This window comes from Alosa sapidissima, chromosome 19, assembly GCF_018492685.1.
Source record: "Alosa sapidissima isolate fAloSap1 chromosome 19, fAloSap1.pri, whole genome shotgun sequence".
Lineage (NCBI taxonomy): Eukaryota > Metazoa > Chordata > Actinopteri > Clupeiformes > Clupeidae > Alosa > Alosa sapidissima.
In genome coordinates this window covers 10,726,230-10,739,589 of record NC_055975.1, presented here as the reverse complement: position 1 = coordinate 10,739,589, position 13,360 = coordinate 10,726,230, and the positions used below count along the sequence as shown (strand labels likewise).

Genomic DNA, 13,360 nt, shown 5'->3' with positions numbered 1-13,360 from the left:
CAAGATGCTAAAGCTGTTCACCCGCTAATACAAGATGGAATTTGCAAAGCTACAGTATGTGGCTTTGGATCGTCCTAGAACAACTGAGAGAATCCGTCATTCAGGAGATGCTGACAGACGGGAAGCCAAAAGAGAAAGTGAAGATTGTGACAAATGAGGAGACATCTGCCCCCCATGACTAGGGCTGGAGCTGTCAGAGCGAGGAGATCAGGGGGAAGAGAGATCTGCCACTTCCTCCCTCGGCGCTCCTCCAGGTTTTTTAACTGATCAAGCTTCTATCACTGTTTATGAGAGAAATCAAAGGAAATCAAGGAAAATGTCAACATAAGGGTGTAGGACCAATGCAAAATAAATAAGCAGAGTGACAAATACATAGGCTACAGTATATATGCAAAGGGAACATGTGGAATTAGATGAGACAGAATGGTATATGAACCCGACGTGTGAACAAATGTACAAAACATCCCTGCTAGGGCCATGAGTCCATGACGATGGATCTTTAGATGTTAGCTGTGTCAGCACGTGAGCTCTGGTCTCCAAACATACTCGGACTCATGATGAGAAAGGACAGGGCATCTGGACACTAATAGACTGAAATCAACTTCTCCAGCCCAGCGGAGGACACATGCATTTAGGCTAAACGATTTTCCTGAGCTATGTTGAAACAAGATCGCACTGTTGTTCTCAGCTGGGGTTGTGGTGTCTAACCAACCACTATGTCATTTCTGTCAAAATATTAGACATGCAGAATGCACATTGGCCATGTAGTTCAACTGCACTACCAACGCCAAGATCCTCTGTCTCAACATTTTAAACCAATGCATGTTAATGACATGCAAATGTAAAACTGTCATCAAAACTACAGTAGTATTTTGATTTATTTTAGTGAATGATTTTTTAAAACAATGATGAATGATGACTCCTTTTACTTGAATTATGTGTGGCCGGTACTGTGGGTGGCTTGTGGTTTGATGGGGTCAGCAAGTTTCCCTGGCCGGGCGGGCAGTCATTGGCCAGGTGGGTGGAAGTTGAACATGGGGTTGATGGATATGAGGTTTTCTGTCAAGGCATTTTCCCCTGTTAGGTAAAGGTAGAGAATTTATAGTATTTTTTTAAATGCCTGTCAGTGATGAATGACCCATGTGATGAATGTGACCGTGGTTGTAATCGGAGCTCAGAGAAGATGATGTGATTGGATGTGAGCGACCAGGGCTGGGGCTGGGCTCGGCACTCGAGTCTCCTCTCCTTTCCTGCCCCCTTGGTTCATGTAAATCACCTGAAACATACTCACAAGACAGAGCCTGAGAAACCTTATGTGTTTTGAGACGATCATTTTAGGAGAGGATATACTGTATATTTTTAAGGAAAGATATGCAATGTCCTTAAGATGAGTACAAGGTTCGAGGTTCTTGTAATTGTGGAGTATTTAAAGCACCTAATTCTCACTCACTGGGCTTCAGAACCTGCCTGTGAGGAAAATCAAGACTTTAGGAGAGGATATTAGATATGTAAGTGCAAGTATGTAAGTATGAGAGGTTCTAGTTTCTTCAGAACATGTCTCCACTCACGGAGCCCGAGTCAGAACCTGCCACAAGAAGACCTTCTGAGAAATAAACATTGGAGCAGAGGATGTAAAGGACCAGTGTGTGGTTCTGGGTTCTTGTGCATGTGACCATGTGACTCACCTAACTAACAGTCGGAGCATTCTATAAGGTCTCAGAGTCAACCTGCTGTGAATGGAACCCATGCTAAGGAAATAATATTGGAGAAGAGGACGGCATCAAAGCCGTGTCTGTGGTTCAATATTCGAGTGTTTGTTGTAAATGTAGAGATGTACATCAACGGCTAGATGTGCCTATATGTTTACTATGTAAAATGCACAAATTAAACAAGGGCCCAGGTCCAAGAAAAAGTCATAAATAGTATTTATTTTATATCTGAAAATGTATTTAAGGAACCCTGTCAGAGGCTGTTTGAATAGGCTTGGTGCAGATGATAAAACTAACCACAGTATTGATGTCTCAAGGGTCAGGTAGCACAAGTTTGGTTCAGGCCCCAGGGACATCAGGCCTGGTCCTGAGACCATCTCCAGGGAGGAGAGAGAGAGTGAGAGAGAGAGAGAGAGAGAGAGAGAGAGATAGAGAGTGAGAGAGAAAGAGAGAAAGAGATTGAGACAGAGGGATGACCGTATGAAAGTGTTTACATGGGTGCGTTTTTACATGGTTTGAAAGATGTGTGAGTTTCCCCATGGGAGCAACAACGATGATAGCTCAACCTGTTGGGTCTGGCCTAAACTTAAATCACTTCCCCAGATTTCAAAGCCTTCAGTGTGTCAGGACTGATATATGCCTGAGAATGTCCATAAAACAGCAGCTGGAAGGTGACTGTGCAACATATAAAGACCAGGGCACACTTCTGACTACCGAGCATATCCTTCACATTGTGTGGCGAATTGTTTTTCTCCCAGATCCTGTGGGTGAAACTCTACTCCATAACTGGATGTTAGTGGAACTGCAGTGGTTACAAGGGTTCGAATGTCTAGACGTCTTTGGCTGCCTTCAATTCAAATAATCCCCGAACCATTGGAATACGTAATTTTGGTGAATGTTTTCATCTCATTTGGTGAATGTTTTCATCTCATCTCAGTTCATCATCCGATCACACCTCTGGGAGAGCTCTATGCCAAAGGCAAGCACTATACTTCACACTTCACACTGCCATTCGTCCTACACAAACATAAACATCTCCAGAGTTCCAGAGTGTCAAATGAATATTACAGGTTCTGTGTAACAGGCATAGTAGATATAGTATACTTTAAGTAGAAAAAAAGTCTACTATATCCCCCCCCCCCCCCCCAGGATCCTCCCTTGACCGTAGTTACCAGCTGACACAACGTATCAGATCAAAAGTTCTATTCCTGTCTGGAATGAGCAGTGAACCAATAGACATTCCATACATAGCATTCTCTGTTCTCTGCCTTTCAGTGGGCCGAGTGAAATCAATAACAGCACTGCTTCAGCATGCAGGCAATCACAAGTTATATTCCCCTCTTGGTCAACTGAGTGGGGACAAACAGCCACTGATTGCATTGAATGGGGAGGCCCCTGGATTGATGGTATAATGAAATGGTTTCATGTCTTTCTCTCTCTCTCTCTCTCTGTGCTCTTTTGTATAGATGTTAGAATGAACATGGAAAGCAACATTCAACACTACATTTACATAAGCTTTCTTGATAACCAAAACAAATGTACTGAGTTCAATGCAGATCTAAATATTCAGGTGCAGAAAAAAGAGGAACATGCAATATGCATATGCAAAGGTCTCACAATACACTTGTTTATGTTAAATAAAAACAATATGATTTCAACTCAGAATTTCCTGTGTCATAGTGCGCATGAATTCTGATGTAACAGACAATCAAAGTTAAGGGATTTTCTTTTGTTTCTGGCCTCTGAGATATATTGCCAATGATTCAGGTTGGGACCAGATTTGATGAGAGACACTGTATACAAACAGGCATTTCACAGCCAACTTTTGAAGCAAACATTTCTTTGCAAGTTCATAAATGTATCATACATGTGTTTCCAAACGGGCAATTACAGTGTGTTCAACATGTGTCTCCCTGTTGTCCATATGAGCTTCTGAGGAAACATAAACACAATCAGCGGTGGGTGTACACTCTGGACTTTCATACAATGCCAAGGTGTCATGGACATTGTCCATTCATCAATGGGAGTCCATGGGAGAGAGATGGTCAGTCAGACATGCTTGCAAAAAGGCATTTGCTGTTGGTGGTACAAAAATGAACAGTTAAACGAGAAATGCTTCAACACACAGTCTATTTGTGGATGATAACGAGTCAAAAAAAAAAACAAGTGTTAAGAAAAAACATTTAGAAGTCAAAGTCAAGGTCAAGGTCAACTTTATTGTCATTCAGTCCACTCAGCCTAATGAAACTGCGTTTCAAGCTCAATCTGTAAACATAACCATAAAAGACAAGTGCATATAAGACAACAATAGGTAGACATAATAGACAGCACAGACAGACAAAAGATGTAGGTATAGTCCTATAGACAAACAATAAGATAAGAATATATTGCATGCTGTTTTCACAGTGTTTGCGTTATTACACAGGTGGGGTCTCTTAGGCCGGATGCAGACTGCCGGCGTGGCATGAGCGTGGCAGCTGCGTGGCATGAGCGTGTCAGCTGCGTGGCATGAGCGTGTCAGCTGCGTGGCATGAGCGTGGCATGAGCGTGGCAGCTGCGTGGCATGAGCGTGTCAGCTGCGTGGCATGAGCGTGGCAGCTGCGTGGCATGAGCGTGTCAGCTGCGTGGCATGAGCGTGGCATGAGCGTGGCAGCTGCGTGGCATGAGCGTGTCAGCTGCGTGGCATGAGCGTGGCATGAGCGTGGCAGCTGCGTGGCATGAGCGTGTCAGCTGCGTGGCATGAGCGTGGCATGAGCGTGGCAGCTGCGTGGCATGAGCGTGGCAGCTGCGTGGCATGAGCGTGTCAGCTGCGTGGCATGAGCGTGTCAGCTGCGTGGCATGAGCGTGGCATGAGCGTGTCAGCTGCGTGGCATGAGCGTGGCATGAGCGTGTCAGCTGCGTGGCATGTCCATTTTCATTTCAGCTCCCATGTTGTTATGGTTGCACACTTCCTGCGTGACATGCACATCTCAGGCGCAGCTCAAGCTGCACTGAAAACCTGTGCATGCTACAAATAGGACTGGCGCCTATTTTTTCACGCGACCCGCAAGCATGTTGGAAGTGTTTCCAGGCAAAATAGACTATGAAAAGATGTTTTATATGTCATTTTGACAAGAATACATTGCATAAATGACATTTTGATATTTGAAAGTCTCTAGGTTTTGACATCGATGCATTCATGTATATAAATGTAAATTAAAAATAAATAAATAAATAAATAAATAAATAAATAAATAAATAAATAATATTAAAAACAATATATTAAATGGGTTATTTATGTGCAAACAAATGTATAAAAAAAATATATTGACGTGTGTACAGACAAGGCTGGCAACAGATGTGAATAGAGGTAGAAAACGCAACGCAAATGACACACAAAAGACACGCCACACTCACGCCATGCCGGCAGTCTGCAGCCGGCCTAACTATCGTGGTGGCTCTGCTAAGGCAGTGGGACAGGTGTAGATCTGGTATAGATTGGAGTTCTGATGAGGTTCTCTGCACAGGTGTAGATCTGGTACAGATGGGAGTTCTGATGATGTTCTCTGCACAGGTAGATTCTGCGCTCAACCAGTGGCTGTGCTGATGGCATCAGTATTAAAGGACAATTCCGGTGTGATATTGACCTAAAGTGTATTGAAACATGATACCGAGTGTGAACGTATGTCTCATAGCCCATCCCGGCTTGTCCCCTGCACTCCAAAATCTGGCGCTAATTAGCCGATGCTACCAACAGCTTTTTCAATAGTGGTGCTTCGGCATCGGGCTAGCCATGCAAATAAATCACTGTTTTACACCCATTTACGAGGCTCAATGTATCTCCACACTTCATTGGTAGACTTCCGAGGGCCCTGACATTTAAAACGAGACATTGAGAACTTTGAAAAAGCACTTGTAGTTTACTTACAAGACGATTTATACAGACAGTATCTTCACGAAGTTTAGCGTTTGCAGCCATCTTGAATTTAGTCACGATAAGTCGAGCAACGAGTAAGAATGAACAGGTATGATAAGGGATCAGATTCCAAAAATAATTCAGTGGAAATGCATGGATTCCAGTTTCTTCCAGTAGCAGCAACAACTGGAATCCATGCATTTCCACTGAATTATTTTTGGAATCTGATCCCTTGAAGAAAGATATGTTTGCTGTACTGTAAGAGTTTAATGTACCAACTTCAGTTTGATTTCACTGGTGTTTACGCCCCTTTCCTTGGAAATCAAAAGTGAACGAACAGTGCCAATCAACTGATAATTGATTTGGTGTCAGCCAGGCTGATTATCATCAGATTTATTTATTTTCTTTCCTTGAACTGTCCATGAACAAAATATCTTATTGTCAGCTTCTCATAGGTGTGAAAGAGGTCTATGTTCTGCATTCTCTTTTTATCTATAGACCCTTACAGGTGCATAAGTCATTTGGTGGCACAGAAAACAACATTGAGAGAAACTTGGGGACAAACAAAAATAAATACATAAATAGATAAAACAAGTAAAGTCAAAATGTTGTATTACGCTAAAGTCCGATTCATTTTAATTTCACAGTATCTGCATTGGTTTTAAAAATTTCAACCGGAAACCCTCTGGGAACAGATTGAAAGGGTCCATAAGAGGTATAATTAATGTCCAATGTAGTCTGTAATAATAAGCAACAAATGTATAAATGTGGGCATTTTATGCTTTTTTTATCTGTGAAGTTGAAGTGTTAACCAGGAAAAAATATTGCCACTTGAGCACAAGGACCTCAGTGTGGCCCAACTACAGCATGGAATTCTGGGAAGCCTGTCTTTTACATTCTGCGTGAGTTGGAAATCAATATGGCAGTCATGCATTCCACCTATTACTGTACATTTAGTCTCCAAATGCATATAATCCACATAATATATAACTCGCTCCTTTGGATTTTTCCTAGGGTTATCAAAGTCAATGAGTGTCAACTTCTCCAGGATACATTATTTAATAAATAAAGCAGTGAAGCAGGTAACTATTACCAGACATATTATATCCAATGGGTTACCATGCATGGTTTATGAGGCGCAATAGAACAAGATGTTGAAAGGAGGAAAAGTGCATTGAATTGATAGAGCACTTTGATAAACAGCTGAAAGTAATCTGAGGGGACCTACTTCTATGTTCTGCTGTGGTGCGTTGACAGGCACTTGAGGATTGCTGTGCACTCCATTCCCAAAGATGCATACAGATGGAGACCCAAGTTATGTGAATTTGTCTAATAAAAATTCAAATCCAGAGTCAAACCGAGAGTCAAAACGAGAGGAGAAGCATCAAAGGAGGGGAGGAGGAGGGTGTGCTGAAACAGCGGTCCATCAGCCTTCCTTATGATTCAGTTCCCTGTCCAAATGCCTGACCCCTCCTTTCAACCTCCCTGCCAGAGAATCTGTTGAGGAGGACTTCCAAAGCCAGTTCAGAGGATAAGTACACTTGACCATCGTCCAAGCAGGTTTGTGTGTTTTATCAAAAAAGGGAAGCCATCCCTGCATGTGCAGTGCTGTTTGAGCGTGGTGTGACCATACTGAAATGCCTGCCAAGTATGAGGAAGAGGAAACTATAACCGAGAATAGAAGAGACGGTCTTATGAGAGGCTGTTTTTGTGTGTGTGTGTGTGGGGGGGGGGGGGGGGGGGGGGGGGGTGTGCGTGTTGGATTTCTTCAGTTCTCAACACACCCTCATCCACCTGTCCTTGTGTCCTGGCAGTGCACATCTAAAGCTATTCCAATCAGCTGGGACCAATCTGTCCTTGGCCTACTCAGAATGGGAATGAAACCAGTTTTTGCATACTCGCATCCATGAGGCACGAGAAAACCTGTCAGACAATCATAGCTTATGAGAGCTTTTACACAAAGCAGGAGCTCTGCTTATAGATTGCCTCCACCTCCTAGGCTGCACCACGTACATGTGCAACATTTAAAACAAAAGCCAATATCAATAACGATAGTAGGAGTAACGTTTGCTCAAGGTCTTCTGAAGGCCCAAACACATAAAAAATAGTTTAGTTGGCATATGTTTGTATTGTTGTTTATGACGTTGACGTTGTTGTTGTTGTTGTTGTTGTTGTTGTTGTTGTTCATGTCATATTATATACATTGCTGGTATGACCCATGGAAATAAACAGAACTTATGACTGTAATTTCCCAAATCCTCAGCAGGCCATGACCTGTCAGTTTGCGTTTTGGACAGTATGTTAAACATCTCCTCCTTAAGCCTTCCCTTGAAGTTTGACTGCTCTTGTGAGATCAAGCTTTACATTGTCCAGACACCCAACTATTGACTGGGACACAGTAAGGCTGACATCACTTGTCATTGCTGCATCCAGGACCATTCCTTGCGGAGCTTCCAGGAAAGACATTAATCTGTTACGCTATCACAGCAGCACATACTGTGGCTCTATGGCTCATCATTGCATCATGTCCAAGTTATCGCATCGTCGAAAAATGTCTGTGCTGAAGCCAAAAGGTTCACTGCACACACAAAATATAATAATTTTCATTGTGCTGTGTGTTTTCAATATTTGCAGGCTCTTGCTTTTATCAGTTTTTTGTCTGGTTAATCGAGGCAGACCAGACATGTTGCACGTAAACCGTCTAAAGCAGAACTACAGGACTGCAGACTGACATTCTCCATGACAAATGTGAGATCCACCTGTCCTGTTTTCTATTTCAAATTGTGTGCAAACGTGTTTTGGTAACAAGCTAACATACATACAAATGTCATTGCTAATGTGCAACTATCCATCAGGATTTAAGACATCCATTCCCTGAATGTCTTCTCCAGTGTCAATCTCTCCCTAAAGAAAGTCATTGTAAAACAGTCACCTTAATTTGCTTGTCATACTTTCAGTCATAAAACATCCATCCATCCATCCATTCATCCATCCATCCATACATTCATTCAATCATTATTTATTATCGTGGTTCATTGAGGGTAGTCCTCATTTTCAGTGAAGCCAAGATTGCAGTAACAAATAACAAAAATATTATTATAATTGGGGTAAAAAAGTATAGGCCTATAAATAAAACAAAATAAAATAAATAATAATATAACCTGCATAACATTATAGAAGGAAGGGAAAAATAAACAGTCATTTGGGGGAAAAAATCAGTCATTTGATCTGGTCTGATAGGGACCAGAATTCCAAACAAGCATGTTTGAAATATTCTGGTAATTTCCCAACAATACCTTTGTAAATAAACAGATACCAATGATTGTCTCCTCTCTGTCAAAGATGACCAACCATAGAGGACGCAATGATAAGTGCTATAGCCATCACCAATTGCAGTAATCTCAGGGCAGAGTGGTAGACTTGAACTGGTAAGTGAACTGCAGGGTTTAAGTGAACAAGCAGTAGCATTTCTATCACATCACCATAGAACTGACATAAAAACTGCTTCAACAACTTGTTTCCCACTTTCCATAGGGAGGCTGGCTTTGTTTCTGTAGAATAAACCAATTTTTTTAGTTTTTTTACTAGGATGGCTTATATGGTAATTAAATGAAAAAAAAAAACATGTTTGTGTGAGATGATTAGGGTGAAAGCTCTGAAACAATTGATCAATACCAGCCTTGTAAAATGTAGGAATGAGCCTGGCAATGTATATGGTGCAGATCAGTTCAGCACTTGACATGCTGTTTCTTTTAGACAACATACTGAAGACACATGCTGAGGACTTTATATGCGGAACACCCATAACCCAATTGTGCACAGGCTGCATCACCGAGGGGCTGAGTTTTACAAGTCTTATTGAATCAATAAATTCTACTTGGATTGCATTTTTAAATGAAGACATTCACTGTTCATGACACCTTCAAGTATTGTCTTGGAGCACAAAAGGATGCAGGATGGTTGAATGTATAACAAAAAAAAGAAGTCTGAACATGGATTAATAAATTGTGCAATTTATTTTCTTTCACATCCTGTCTGATTGTTCTGCTTTATTTATTTTGATTTATTTTGTTTTTGTGTTAATTCCTTCAACATGTGTAAATAATAAACTGTTGGCAGCCTGTCACATCTCTTTCTCCTCTTAGTTACAGGGACAAGTTCTCTAAAAAAAAAGTTGATTAATGCTCCTCATGTCTGTTGAAAGAAAACAAGAAACATCTGTGTATATGATTAATTAATGAACTGAAATCAGCGTACTCTCTGATGATTTGAGAATATTTACTCTATCATCCAATAAATCAAAAAGGAAAAAAAATCAGGAAATACTTAATATCAGAAACAACCATTTTATTTATTATTGTGTGAAAACCAGCCACAGACTTCCCTAAAACATACTGGGATTACTGTTATGATAGCATTTGTTTTCACAGGTGCTTAAACTGAGGTCCCTTAGCTGTTCTGTGCAACTGTCTGGCTTTCTGCGTGTTTTCATTGTACTCCATTAATTAACAAAGTGGATGTTAGGTGTGAAATAAAGATCTTTAATGACTTGACAAAATAGTGCTCTGGCATCATCATCATTATCATCATTTCACACTGTGGAACATTATTTTTTAAAGTTATTAGATCTGTAGAAAATGAGCCCGAACTGCCTGCTGTTAAGTCAGCAGACAAAGAGCTGCTCTTTGATTATTCAACATCCTTTTTTCTGCTCTTCAAGAACAAGATAATAGAAGGGTTGCAAAAAAATCATCATCATCATCATCATCATCATCATCATCATCATCATCATAATCATCCTCATCATCCTCATCATCACTTTCTTCCTCTTCATCATGATCTGCTAGTGATAGTGCTTCTATTCATATTCAATGCCCTTTTTTCTGCAACCATTCTTTTACTGTCGGGCTCTTTTTCTGCTGACATTGCACCAAGCAATTCAGGCCCATTTTCCAAGACTGATGACATTGGCTAGAAAGGCTCATGTAATGTTTGTGTTTTTCTAATGGCAGCTTTAACGGTAGACAGTTTCCCCGTCTTCCGTCATGGGAAATGGATGGTGTCAAATGAGGCTCTCAACCAAAAATCTCCAAGTCTCCAAAATTCAACCTTCTAACAATGTTGAAATGTCCTGTGCAGAAATCAAAACTATATAAACATTACTACCACAAAACCACTGGTATTTCTCACTTCTATAAAAGAAGTTGTCAGGTATAGTTACAGTAGTTACAGTTGCTATGAATAATTCATTATTAACATGAAACTGAAACCATACTTTTAAATGATTTCACTTTTGTCTTTTGGAGCAAGCCTGCCATGCATTAGGACATACTGCAAGTTTACTCATCCAAGACTACAGAGCTCATCTTCTCCAAGACAGCCTGCTTTTATTAGTTTGTTGATGATTGAAATCCATTAGCAGAAAAAATATAAAAATGATCAAAAAGATCATTTTGACAAATAAAAATACAAAGGTTGTGAGCAATACACAGTCTTACAGTACATGTGTGCAAACATACAAACACACACACAAACACACACACACACACACACACACACACACACACACACACACACACACACACACACACACAATGGCATAACACATGCATGAATATAATCTATGGTCAATGATTTAAACCTTTGGACTGTTCTGCGTACAGTATATACAACTTTTTTATATATATAAATTTGAGATCACTTTAGTATTATCAAATGAACATGAGGCACTAGAGAGAACCAAGAGGACTCTTCCAGAGGAAAAACACTTCCATTTTCCTCCAGCAGAAAAACAAAGTTTACATATTGCAGTAAATGATGTTGTATGATGTCCTCATAAAGTTTTAGTAAGACCTAAAGTGTTTCCCAGGTGAGCAATGTAATTGGTAAAGGAATTTCTCTGTCTCACATTCTGCCAGGTATGAAAAGATATCACACACACACACACACACACACACACACACACACACACACACACACACACACACACACACACACACACGAATGCATGAATGAATGCCCCAGAAGGAGCCTAAAAGAAACCGGACAACTAAGTCATGGCCGTTCAAAAGTCTGTAGCCAAAAACATCATACAGTGCAATTACAAACAGAGGGCTGAATGCATTTTAGGTAGATAACATCATAGAAACAGTGCTGACGGTTGCAGAAGACACAGGCATTTTAGGTAGATCTCATCATAGAACAGTGCTGATGGTTAAGACAGACCCCCACCACCACCACCACCACCGCTGCCGCCAACTCACACACATACACACACACACACACACACACACACACACGCACGCACGCACGCACGCACGCACACACACACACACACACACACACACACACACACACACACACACACACACACACACACACACATGCCTCCCGCGGAGAAACTGGCCATTGTTTGACCAGAGCAGAGGATACTGTTTGTTCAGAACATCTTTGGTCAGGGACAAACTCTTGGAGATGAGTACCGCACACTAGACACATGTGTGGATTGTCTCCCTTTGGAGAAAGCTTGCCTGCTCCTCTCACGAAGAAAGTTCTCTCCAAGTTCCAGCCACACATTTGATGTACTATGGATGTTGTACATCCATACCAGACACTCACAGAGGTGTCTAGAATAACACAATTGGTCAGGAACATGTTTTCAAGTAACAGATATTCTGCCAAACTATTTAGACTGTAGCTCATTTTCTTATGCTATATGATTTGAGGTTCACATCCTATCTTCAGTGGCTTAACTCTCGTAGAATAACCTCAAATTTTAGATTCAGTTTAGCTTGTCAGTTTTGACATACTGTCAAGAGAGCCAGACAAAGCTCAAGGGTGTGGCTGTGGTCTGCTTCTGGTTTAATTGAACAGGACAGTTTTAAAGGACGCAAGAGACTTTGACAACATGAAGAGGGACCGATCATTGAAGGAATAGAATGCATATTCTGCTTACTTGGAAAGGAGAAATGTTCCAGAGGGAACACAAATGGTCTCACTTTCACTTTAGAGTGACCCCAAAAGACGTCAAATCAACAACTTGGAATAGACTTCACCAGAAAGTCATGTCTCCACCCTTCTCAAGAATAAGAAATAGAAGGCTATAAGGCCTATAAATGTAAAAAAATGTACTTTATTTACTTTGCCTAACATTTATGTAGGTATTCACATAGGTGACGTGTCTGTCAAAGATGGTCAAATGACCAAGAGCTGTCAGTAGCTTCCTGTCCCCAACTAAACTCCAAGACAATAGGTGGCAGTAATGAGCGTTACCAACGCAGCTATATATTTCCCCGAAGGATCTGATGCTGACAGCTTCTCCAGTACGAAAGTTCATTGACAGTTGTTGAACGTCACTTAATTTCATACATTTGGACCAATTCACATTTATAGGTAAGGACTGCAATATCCACAGATATTGCGGGGTGTTTCTTCTCGAGGAAGATTGCTTGCATTACTGGGTCTGTCTTTCTTAGGTAATAACAATAATAATAATGGCTAATAACACCACCACTGGCTAGCAAAGCAAAGAATTGATGATGGAGGGAATGAATGATGTCCAACCCATGCGAAAGCTTGGAGCTTAAGCTTTCGTAGTTTTTTGAGCTTGTCAGTGTTTTGTGAGACTCTTTGACAAATGCACACGAGTGTGCATGGTAAGCATAACGATAAAGTTAAAGTGCGACGTGTGAACGTGAACCATGAAATAAACTCAAGAGCATAATAGGCTAACATTACTGTGTTTATGATGTTAACG

The 13,360-nt window shown here is 41.0% G+C and overlaps 1 protein-coding gene across 2 annotated transcripts in view; it reads left to right on the top strand.

Moving 5' to 3' along the window:
• The first annotated feature begins 12,890 nt into the window (after positions 1 to 12,890).
• The window catches only part of ldah (lipid droplet associated hydrolase), a 61,152-nt gene continuing 60,682 nt past the window's right edge, over positions 12,891 to 13,360 (top strand). Inside the window, exon 1 of one of the 2 annotated variants that reach the window (XM_042072961.1) lies at positions 12,891 to 12,996. The gene's annotated coding sequence lies outside the window, so the exon portion shown is untranslated. The remainder of the gene's footprint in view (positions 12,997 to 13,360) is intronic. The other variant, XM_042072960.1, reaches the window with a different exon arrangement.